Source organism: Mustela lutreola, chromosome 17 (assembly GCF_030435805.1).
Source record: "Mustela lutreola isolate mMusLut2 chromosome 17, mMusLut2.pri, whole genome shotgun sequence".
Taxonomy (NCBI): domain Eukaryota; kingdom Metazoa; phylum Chordata; class Mammalia; order Carnivora; family Mustelidae; genus Mustela; species Mustela lutreola.
In genome coordinates, this window is record NC_081306.1 from 2353598 (window position 1) to 2365062 (window position 11465).

Here is an 11465-nt window from a genome sequence, read left to right on the forward strand (position 1 = left end):
AGAGGGATGAAAAGCTTAAAGAGACATTTCACCAAAGAAGACATCCAAATAGCCGATAAGCATAGTAAAAGGTGCTTAAAAACATGACTCATCAAGAAAATGCAAATTTACTCTCTGTGTGTAACTGTTTGGAACACTTCTGCTGAACAGAATCCCACTTCCAGGCCACGCATCGAAGAGAAACACGTACATCTGTACATGGGCCGCCATGCGCCGAGGCGTTCACAGCAGCCTGATTTACAACCACCCCAAACTGGAAAGAACCCAAGCGTTGGTTCCCCTGTGTCTTCTTTCCCTCAAGGATGATTCAGGAACAGGAATGCTGAGTGTCTCAGGTCAATCGCCATCTCCAGGGGGACTTGGGCGGGGATTGGGCTTGAAAGTGAAAGGTAAGGCAGGAGTGCGGTAAAAACAAAATGGCCGGTTTCCCACAGGGACCAAGAAGAAATGAGGTGGGCGAAGAGGGACTCCCCAGCCATGCCAGAAACAAGAGCCAGTAGGTCGCCAGAAGGGGAAGTGTCAAGACTGAGGGACTTCCCGAGAGGGAACTCAGAAGAAAGGGCTCTCAGTTGACCCCGGGTCTTCAGGGGCTCCTGCCCACCTGTCTTCCTCCCTGATCTCGCCAGTGTCCAGCCGGGGCACCTCCAACCCAGTCCTCATCACAGCTGGGTCCTTCTGTGCCTCCCCACTGCCCTTCAGAGAAGACCTCAAATCCCTTCGCCTAGCATTCGAGACATTCCAGGATCTGACCTCCAGGACCCATCCTGCACTCTAGGTACGCCAGATGCCCGACAGTCTCCCCAACGTGCCCGTTCACCCCGCGTCCACACCTTAGCACGTGTCCTTTCAACCACCAGAACTCTCCACGGGCTGTGGTGGCCAGCCAGCCTCCCACTCAGGCTTCAAAATCAAGTTCAAATGACGTCTCTTCTGTCAGTCTTCAAGCGCTCCGAAGAGTATGAGTCACTCTTTCCTCTGGGGTCGATCCGTCCACCCGAGCACACTGCTCGGGGTGTTTGCAGCAACATTCTGACCAACAGCCCGGCGGGGACCATGTGTCTCTTGGTTACGGCTGAATTGCCAGTGGTTAACGAGCTCCCGACACCCAGTAGATGCACAAAGCTTCTGTTACATGACCGACTAAATGAAAGCAGACATTTTTTATCAAAATGGATTTTGAAGGCTACTTTCGATGTTAAAACCCATGCAGTGGGTTTTAGCCAATGGTATTCTTCTTGACTCCTCTTTCTTAAATTTGGTGCACTGAGGATCTTGATGTACTTGATAAGGATAAAAGCTTCACTGCTCTACCACAGGACCTTTGCACATGCCATTCCCGCTGTCTAGAACATTTTTCCTTGTGCTTCTTCGCTTCGTTTCGACTTCTATGTCGCCTTCTCAAAGAGGCAATCGCCACGTGTCCCCTGCAATTCTCTGGGCCACACGTCCCTTTGCCTCCTTCCTCACAGTCGTGACATTGGAATTAGTTTAGTGAGTGTTTGTGTTTATGATCTGTCTCCATCATGGAGCATGAGCTCCCGGAGGCAGGGAAATGTGTCTCTTTCCCTCCCAAAAGAAAGTATCCCTATTGTGCGGAGTGGGTCCTGGAGCAGAGCAGGTGCTCAGTGAGTAGCTAGGGGAACGGTGAGTGAACGGACAAGGCTAAGAATTGCTGTGTCCTGGGGCGCCCGCGTGCTTCCGTTGGTTAAGTGTTTGGCTTTGGCTCGGGTCCTGGAATCGAGCCCCGCTGTATCAGGCTTCTTGCTCAGAAGAGAGTCTGTTTTTCTCTCTCTTTCTCTCTCTCTTCCCCTCTGCCCCTCCTTACTGCTCGTTCTCTCTCTCTCAAAAAATAAATAAAACCTTATTTAAAAAAAAAGAATTGCTGTGTTCAGTCATACAAGAAGCAGGCCCACAGGCAGCCCCCACTCCCACCGAGAGACCTCAGTTTCCCCATCAGCTCCATCACACACAGTCCTCGGGAACTTCCCGCCACCCCAAGCAACACCCTCAGCTCTGAGAATCTGAGCAAACATGACTGCTGTCGTCAGAATAGTGACAGGAACTTTCAGCGAGGGACAGTGGGCTGCCCGGGGTCGCACAGAAACTTCTTAGCCAAGCATGAGCTCTCAGGCTGGGGAAGAATCAGCCTGGTAGCCCTCGATCAGAAAGGAGGCTCTCCCACTAACCCATAGTGGACCCTTAGGCGTATCTCTCCCTCTGTCTGGGGCTCAGTTTTCCTTGCCTAGAGAATGGGGCAGTGCCCTGGCCTGGCTGAGGGAGTGTGAGGTGGGCATACTGCAGGTGTGTGGGCAAGGTTACTTGCTTCTTACAAGTGGTTTTTTTTTTTTTTTTTTTAATTTTGCCAGTCCAAGGGGTGGGTGGTGGGTGTCTGAGCCCCGGTGAGCCAGGACCGCGGGGTCAGAACTTCGTCAGTAGAGGTTGAACACGAGGGGAATGTCCTATCGAACCTCAGCCTGTGACACCTGTCTGTCTCTCCCTCCCTAGCCTGAACAAGCCTTTCCTACGGGGACTTCTCCCAGCCTGCGTAGCCCCTCTCGGTTCCTATAGACACCCCTCCCTCCAGCCCCCTCACCCCCCAGACCAGGACGGGCTAACTGGAAGGCAGAGGGAGAAGGGATGCTTGCGGGTTGCAAGGTGGGGGTTGGGACAGGGCTGGCAGCTTGCCTTCTAGTCCCCCCACCCCCACCCAGCAGGACCCCGCCAGCCTGCCCTCACGCTGGCCAAGTGGGCGGAGTGTTATGGATTCCTACTGGAGAAGCTCTGCAGTCCCTGGTCCCAATCCACATCCTCCAGCCCTCTTGGCGGATGAAGAAAGCAGAAGCCCAGAGAGGTCCAGCGCCTTTGCCTATGGTCACTCAGTGTGGAAGGACCAGGGCCTGAGCAGGGAGCCAGGCTGGGGATCATTTGGGTGGCTGCACCCTTCCTGGGGGCTAGGGGGACCCGCAGGCCAGGCCCCAGCCACTGGGGGACCTCAGGGGGGCCCCTGCCTGCACCCTGGGGAATATTCTCAGGATGTTTCAGAAGTTCCAGGTTTACTCAGATCTTGCATATGAGCTGTCGTAAAAAGTCCCTTTGGCCAGACGCCAGAGCAAAGAGTGGGGGCGGTGGCACCTGTGAGCTGGGGGTGGGGTGGAGGTGGGGCCCGGGGGGGGGGAGTGTGTGTGCAAGGGGGGGCCCCACCCCCACATTTTGGCAAAGATGGGAGAAGCAGGGGAGGAAAGGATTGTGGGGACAGACGACCCTCCTCCCGGAAGGGTTTGTTCCTCCTGTCTTCACAGCCGCCTTCCCTCTGCTTGTGAAAGACTCCCTGGGTGACCCTGAAACCCCTACCCCTCTCTGAGCCTCAGTTTCCCCAGCTGTGAAAGGCAGAGTAGGATCACCATAAGGACTTCCGCTCCCCAAAGGCTTAGCATGAGCCAGACAGCATGCCCTGTGTTCTGGCGAATCACAAGACGGCGATTACCAGCAACATTTCATGTAAGACACAATTGCTCCCATCCCTTGTGAGCCAGGCCCGAGCCCCCTCCCCTCCTCACGGCGCGCGCGGGCCCTGTGCGCCGGCGCCACGGACTCCCCAGGACCTGGGACAGTGCCTGCTGCAAGAGCAGATGCTTAAAAACACACACGTAGAATAAAACCTCCCAACAAACGGGCAATGGATGTTACCGATGGGGAAAGGGAGGCTCGGAGACGTGGTGTGGCTCCCTCAAGGTCACACAGGAACCGTGGGGGGAAGCTGGGTCTCTGTCTCGTCCCGGCTGACTCCACAGGCCCAAATCCCACCAGCGCTGTGGCGGGCACCCCGGGTCCCGCGCCCCTGACCCGGCCACGGGGACCTCCCAGCCGTCACTCCTGCCCGCACGCCTTCCGAAGGCGCTGGCTCTCCTCCCTTGAGTCAAGGATGCCTTCTTCCTTCATTCAGTCCTTTTTCAGGCACCAGGGAGAAACGTGGTGCCTCCCAAAGCCTCTGGCGTCTTTGCCTCTTTCCACTTCCTCACCCTGCCCCCACCCACTGCCCCGCAAGCCCATGACGGCCTCCGACCCCCACCCCCACCCCTCACTGGGCAGGTGGGAGCCCAGGGCTCGGCCCTCGTCTTGTTCCCCCCACCTCTCCTGGCCCTGGATTTCCCCTCCCCTGTGGGACGGTGAGGATTCCAGACACGGGGCCAGGCGTGGAGTGGGCAGGACTCTGCTGAGCCCAGCGTGGGGAGCAGGTGATCCGGGCTGTCCCCCTGAAGCCTGCCCAACCCCCTCTCGGAAGGGCCCTCCAGGCTGAGAGTCTTGCTTCTAGGCGACCCTGCCCAGAATGCGTGGCCCTGCCATCAAGTAGACTGGGGGACCAAACGTAACTCCGCATCTCGTGGCCACAGGTGACCTGGGATCCTCAATCTTCTCATCTGTGAAATGGGCAGAATGAGGCTCCCGGCCTCTGATGATGTAAGGACAGCGGGAGAGCCTCAGGTGTCAGCAGCGTGCTGAGCCCTAGGGCGGGGGCTGGGGTTGGGGGAGACAACAGAACCACAGAGGCTGCAGGAGGAAAGTTCTTGAATGTGCCTCTGCACCCTGCTCCGCTCTCGGAGACTGGCCCTTCTCTGCCGTGGGCTCCAGGTTCCTTGTGGTTACAAGCTGCCTTCCTGGGCAGACCTCCATCTCTCATGTTCTTATGCCCTCCAATCCTCACAACTAGTCCCACGAGAATGGAAATGTTGCATCCCCATTTTGCAGATGAGAAGACTGAGACCCCACAAGGCTGGACGAAGCCCAGAGACTTGCCTGCGTTCACCCCTCTAGGGAGTCTCGTCGCTGGCTCTTGAACCCACCAGGTCTCCACCTCCCCACCCCCACTCCACCTGCGCTTCTAAAATCCCCGCGCTTCTCTTCCCCCAGGGGAGCGCAGATGTCTTCCCAGGAGCAGCCCCTGACCATTCCTTCCGCAGGTCCAACGTCCCCCCCAGAAGCCCTCACTCCCCCAGCTGCTCTGCCCTGCTCTGCCCGGAAAGTGTCTGCTGTTCCTTCGCTGCTCTCCTTCCCACAGGTCACCATTCAACCCAGGCCTCCAGGCTCAGCCTCACCACCGCCCCGCGACGCCGCCCCCGCCCCCGCTGCTCCATGGGTCCATCCCCTGGGCTTCCGTGAGAAAGAGACCGTGAGGAGGACAGGGCCAGCCTCCGAGTTGCCCGCCCACCCCTCTGCGCACGGGGGAGTCACCTTGGGAAAATCGCTCTGCCTCTCAGACCCAGACCTCGTTCTCTCTCTCTGAAGTGGGCACACCAACCCATTTTGAGGGGTTCGATGGCACAAAATAGCTAAAACATGGAACCCGGTCCAAAATCTCTACTCCCCCCCCCCCCAAACTGGGCCCCCTGGAGGTGCCGTGCCACGCCATCGCTTCACCCGGACCCACTCTGCCCTCCTCAGCTGCCCAAAACCATGTCCGGGCTCGGCGCTCCTTCCCCAACCCCTACCTTCTGGAGGCTGGTTTCCACAGACAGCTCAGGGGGTCCTCTGGGCCATGTCCCTGCCCCCAGGCCCCCTGCAGACCCACAGAAAGACCCTGTGGTCCTCCTGTGTGGGCCACAACAGGAGACTCCGGCCCCAACCCTGCTGGTCTCACTCTCCCGGCTGTGACGAGGGTGAAACCCCTCCAGGACCTCCCACCTCGGGCAGAGAAGATGCCAGGTCCCCAGGGAAGACGATGACGGGGTGGAGCGGTTACCTGCTGTTCCAGCTTCTCCCTCAGAAATCCATTCTGTGCGCTCAGGGCAATCCGGTGGGCTTCCAGGAGGCGGCAGCTAAGGCTCCGCGTGGGGGTGGGGGAGGAGAGTTAGCAGGAACAGGCAGGGTTAGGGGGTGGGGATCCACAGCCTGGCCCGGAGTCACCAGCCAGACCAGCATAGGACCTGTCACCCTGAGGGATGGCAGCCGGGCTGCAGGCAGGCGGGCCCCACAGAGGGAGCCGGCTCGGGGCACAGGCGGGTCACATCCCAGCGAGATCAGACGGCAGCGGCTGAGGTAAGAGACCAATCGGCCGCACCAGGGAGGGGACACGCGGCGGCGACAAGGGCTGATCAGGCAGACAGACAGACAGACAGATGGGGGAAGTCAAGCAAAGCGGCTGGTGGCCAGGCAGGCAGGCAGGCAGACAGACAGACGGCCCTGCGGCTGTCAGTCCCGCTCACGGAGAAGCCCGCGTACAGTCAGCCCCCCGAGCCCGTGGTTCCCTCGGCAGAGAGGCCCCGTGGGTTTGTCGGAGTGCGGCTGCCTCCCGGCCTCGTGTGCAGGGCGGGGAGGAACAGGAGGATGTGGGGAGCCGCTCCCCGCAGGCCCCGCCCCAGGGCCGCTGGCCCCGCCCCAGGGGAGGGAGAGAGCAGTGGGAGGGGGCTGCGCCGCAGGCGGGGCGCTCGGATTACCAAAGGTCACCTGCTAGGAAGACCTTTGCGGCCACCACGAGGCCTCACGGTCATGACCTATGAGAGCGGCAGGCAGGGCCTGGGAGCCGCCGCTTCCCACAGATGTGGACGCCAAGGCTCCGAGGGGTGCAGGGGTGGTGTAAGGGGTCCCAGGGGGCCCCGGGGGTCCTCAGAGCCCAACTCTCAGCTCAGAGAGAAGACCGAGGGCCCAGGGCAGAGACTCGCGGAGGTCCCAGGCTTCACAGGGGCCTGCCTGGCCCAGGAGGGTCTGAACTTGGAACTCTGTCCCAGACTCTCCCTTTCACTTGAATCTAGCTGCCTGCTCCAGGGCTGCTGGGAGCAGGACCCTGACTCCACGCCCTTGAGAGGACAGCCCCTCGGGCACCTCACGTCACCTCTCTGAGCGCCTCCTTTCCCCCAGATGTCAAGCGCAGACATCTAGCCCAGGGCAGAGGGCAGCCTTTTGGAGCACCTGATGAAAGAAATTCCCAAAAGAGTTTCCATCTCGCTGACAAGCCAGAGGGGCCCATGAAAGGGTTAGATGTCTCTCTCTGGCAGATATTTAAGAAATCAGGAGAGAAATTTCAGCAGACTCCTACCCAGCAGCCTCAGAGGGGAGAGCAAGAGAACTTAACTGCCATCACTCCTGTTGCGATCTTGCATTTTTAAGGCACCTACGCGATCTCATTTTATCCCACAAACCCTGTGAGGCAATAAGACTGTTCTCCCATTTTACAGATGAAGAAAACAAAGCTCAGAGAAAGGAAACATCATTAAGAGGCTAAGAAGCTTCTTAGCTCAGAAGTGACTTCAAGCTAAGAAGTGCCATGTGGTGATGGATCCTCGTGCCTAAGCCTGCACCAGGCTGTGACAATGGGGCCAAACCAGGACAAAATGTTACCAGGGGGACGGGGACTCCCTTGCACCATTGGGATGATACAGGTTGGCTCAAACGTGAGAGCCATCTCTCCCCAGCTGACTCATTTTTGGGAAACAATTTACAGCTAACCCACATGAGTGCTCCAAAGGAAAAGAGAAAGCATCTTGCTACTATTTCTTCTATTTTTTTTTTCCTTTTTTCTAGCTGTTTTTGAGGAACTTGGTACAAATTCCCCTGTGGCTGATTTGAAGGATGTTTGCCCTATAGAAATTCTCTCCCCCACTGCTGAAATATCTCATGTTCTCCAGAGAACCAGTGCTGGGAGGAAGCCAGCTTTTGTTTTTCTTTCCTTTCTCTTGATCTTCAGGGTGAGTTTTATGATACGGTTGCAGAGGAATCTGGGCGGTTGAACGATCAAGGAAAAGTACAATGGAGCTAAAATTTGCTGAGATTACTCTGTGTCGGGGTTGTTTTCTTTTTTCTAAATTTTTAATTTTTAAGTAATCTTAAAAAATAAAAGCCCATTTTTAAAATTTAAAATCTTTTTAATTTTATTAATTATTTTATTAATAAAATGGAAGCCCCAACGTGGGACTCGAACCCACAACCCTGAGATCAAGCGCTTCATGCTCCACTAACTAAGCCAGCTGGGCGCCCTTGTGCCAGGATTTTTAAAGCCTTTAAAGATACATCATCTCACTCAAAACTCATCACTGGGGGTGCCTCAGTTAAGCAACTGACTTTTGGTTTCGGCTCAGGTGGTGATCTCAGGGTCATGGGATTAAGTCCTACATTGGGTGCGGATCACAGAGTCTGCTGAAGATTCTCCCTCTCCCTCTGCCTGGCTAAATAAATAAATAAGTCTTTTTGAAAAACCTCATCATCGTCTTCGTCCCTATTTTACAGAGAAGGAAGTTGAGGCTCAGAGAGGGCAAATGACTTGTCCAAGGTCACACAGCTGGTGAGTGGTAGAGTTGGGATTTGAACTCAGACTTCGGGCTCCCAAGCATATATTCTTAATGGCTCACTACACTGCTTCTGGAAGTACGTTAACCTGAGGATAGTCGATCCCTCCTGCCTCCCCACCATTCTCCCCACTCACCCATTCACCCACCAACCCACACATCCACTCTTCTACCCACTCGCCTAGCAGGCCAACCCCTGCCTTCTGCCCAACAATACTGAGCCAGCCCCTGGCTATGTATTCGGGGTACCCCACAGAAATATACACAAGTGACAGCCCTCGTGCGGCCTGTATTCTAATGGAAAGAGACAGACAAAAAGAACTAACGGACAGACGAAATGCGAAGTGTACTAAGTGGCACAGAAAACCAATGCAAGGTCAAGGCAGGAACATTTAGGGGCTGGAGGCTGGAAGACAGAAAGGACCCAGCCGTCGTGGAAACGTTTTGGGCAGAAGGCACTGCAAGTACAAAGGCACTGAGGCAGGAAGGAATGGGGCTGGCTCCAGTGCGGCGAGCAGTGCGGTGGAGCAGAGCCACCAAGCTAAGGAATACAGGGAGCTGGTCAGAAGTCACACAGTGCGCGGGCACCGCGTGGGACCTGTCAGGACGGCAAGGAAGGTAGATTTGGTTCCCAGGGATAGGGGAAGTCATCTGAGGTTTTCATCAGAGGGGTGGTTTAATCCAATGTACATTTTCAAGAAAGTGCTCGGGCCGGTGACTTAGGGAGTAGGTCAGGTGCAGCAGGAGTCACTTAACTCCTTGTGTTTAAAAAGTAGATGATTTTGGAGGTGGAAACTGAAGCTGCCTTGTTTATGGGGTTGACTGTGACCCCCCTCAGATCTAGATCTGTGTTGAGGCAAGGGTCCCTTAAGGGGGCTCTTTGGGTCTGGGTGTAGCTCACAAGCATGGCCCCCAAAGTCCCAGAAGGAGGGTGTGATAAGACCTCTGGACACCCGTCCCAACCCCCACTAGTATTCAGAGCTGGTCAGTGGGGAGGAAGTGGTTAAATTTGCATTTCAGCCAAATACCTACTGGGGAAAAAAATAATTGAGAGAACCCCTCTTTCAGCTCGTTTCCTCTTTTTTATTTTTATTTTAACAGCCTTATTAAAGGCATAATTTACATAGCATAAACTCTAGCCATTGAACGTACGCAAAGCAATGATTTTTAGGGAGTTCGGACTCCGTCATCACCACGATCCAGTTTTAGAACATTTCCAGATAGATCCCTGACCCAGTTTTAGAACATTTCCAGAAAGATCCCTTGTGTCCATTTGTAATCAATCCCATTCCCCCTCCTGGCCCAGCTAATCTTCTTTCTGTCTATACTGATTTCCTTTTCCTTTTCTGGGTATTTCATATAAATTGAATTTTGCATGTGGCCTTTTGTGTCTGCTGTCTTTTATTGAGTGTAACGTGTTTGAGGTTCATTCCTGTTGTAGTATGCATTTCATTCCTATGTGTTGCCGAATAACATTCTACTACTGCAATAATATTATCATAATGTAAAGTAATGTGAATATTGCAACAATGTATCCAGTCGACATGCCTCGTTTGGTTTATCCATTCATCAGTTGATGGACATTTGGATTATAGTCACTTTGTCTTTATCATAGATAAGACTGCATCAGACATCTCCAGGCAAATCTTTGTGCAGACATGCATTTTCAGATCTTTTGGATATATACCCAGGATTGGATTGCTGGGTCTTCTGATAATTCTACGTGTAATTCATTGAGAGCTGATGGTCTGTTTTCCAAAGCAACTGCACCAACAGTTTATGAAAATTTCCATTTCTTTACATCCTTGGTAACACTTACCTTTTCCTTTTTTTTTTTTTTTTTTTAACTATTGACATCCTAGTGGGTATGAAGTGGTATCTCATTGTGGTTTTGCTTTGCATTTCCTAATTAGCTAATGATGCTGAACATGTATTCATCTACTTAGTAGTCATTTGTATATTCTCCTGGGGAAATGTCTATTCAAGTTCTTTGCCCATTTTTTTTAATTACAATTTTTTTTTTTTTTTAAGAGAGAGAAAGAGCACAGACTAGTGGGGCTGGGAGGGCCAGAGGGAGAATTCTTTGTGTAGATAGCCTGTTGTCCCAGTATCACTTGCTGAAGAGACACTTTTCCCATTGAATTGTCTTGGCATCTTCGTCAAAAATCATTGGCCATCTATGCATAGATTTATTTCCAGACTCTCAATTCAATTCCATTGATATCTATTTCTTTTCTTTTTTTTTTTTTTTTTTTTTAAAGATTATTTGTTTGGGAGAGAGAGAGTGTGTAAGTGTATGAGTTGGGTGAGGGGCAGAGGAAAAGGGAGAGAGAGAGAGAGAGTCCTTACACCAACTCCCCTCTGAGCACAGAGCCTGACATGACGCTCTGTCGAAGGACCCAGAGATCATGACCTGAGCCAAAAGCAAGTGTCAGCTGCTTAACCAACTAAGCCACGCAGGTGCCCCAATCTCTGTTTCTACCCTATGTCAGTATCACACTGTTCTGATTACTGTAGATTTGCAGTAAGTTTTGAAATTGGGAGTTTGAGTCCTCCAACTTTGTTATTCTTTTTAGAGACCGCTTCCGGTGTTCTGGGTCCCTTCTAATTCCATATGAATTTTAGGATCAACTTTTCCATTTCTGAACCAACCAAAGCCTTTTGGGGTTTTGATAGGGATGTCATTCACTCCATAAGTCACTTTGAGAATATTCCCACCTTAACAGTGTTAATTCTTCCATGAACACAGGATGTTCTTTCATTTATTTATATCCGACATTTCTTTCAGCAATGTTTCTTAGTTTCCAGTGTGTACGTCTTTCACCTCCTTGATTAAATCTATTCCCAACTATCTTGTTCTTTTCAATGGTATTGCTTTTGGAATTGTTTTTTTAATTTCCTTTTCATATTGCTCTAGAATAGAGAAACACAGCTAATGTTTTTATGTTGATCTGGCACGCTGGCCTTTTGCTTAATGAATCTGCTAGCCCTAATAATTTCTTTGTGGATCCTTCAGTGTTTTCTAGATATAGTATTATGTTATCCATAAATAGAGGTAGCTTTACTTCCTCCTTGCCAATTTCTTCTTCTTGCTGAATTGCTCAGACTAAAACTTTCAGTATAATGTTGACTAGCAGTGGTACAAGTGGGCATCCTTGCTCCTGATCTCAGGAGGAAAATCTCCAGTCT

The 11465-nt window shown here is 52.8% G+C and overlaps 1 protein-coding gene across 2 annotated transcripts in view; it reads right to left on the reverse strand.

Annotated features, from left to right (window-relative positions):
- IL21R (interleukin 21 receptor) overlaps nucleotides 1–6326 on the reverse strand; it is a 33839-nt gene extending 27513 nt beyond the window's left edge. Inside the window, exon 1 of one of the 2 annotated variants that reach the window (XM_059154876.1) lies at nucleotides 5738–6326. The gene's annotated coding sequence lies outside the window, so the exon portion shown is untranslated. Of the gene's footprint in view, nucleotides 1–830; nucleotides 1320–5737 lie in introns of those variants that run through there. The other variant, XM_059154877.1, reaches the window with a different exon arrangement.
- Between the last annotated feature and the right edge of the window lie 5139 nt (nucleotides 6327–11465).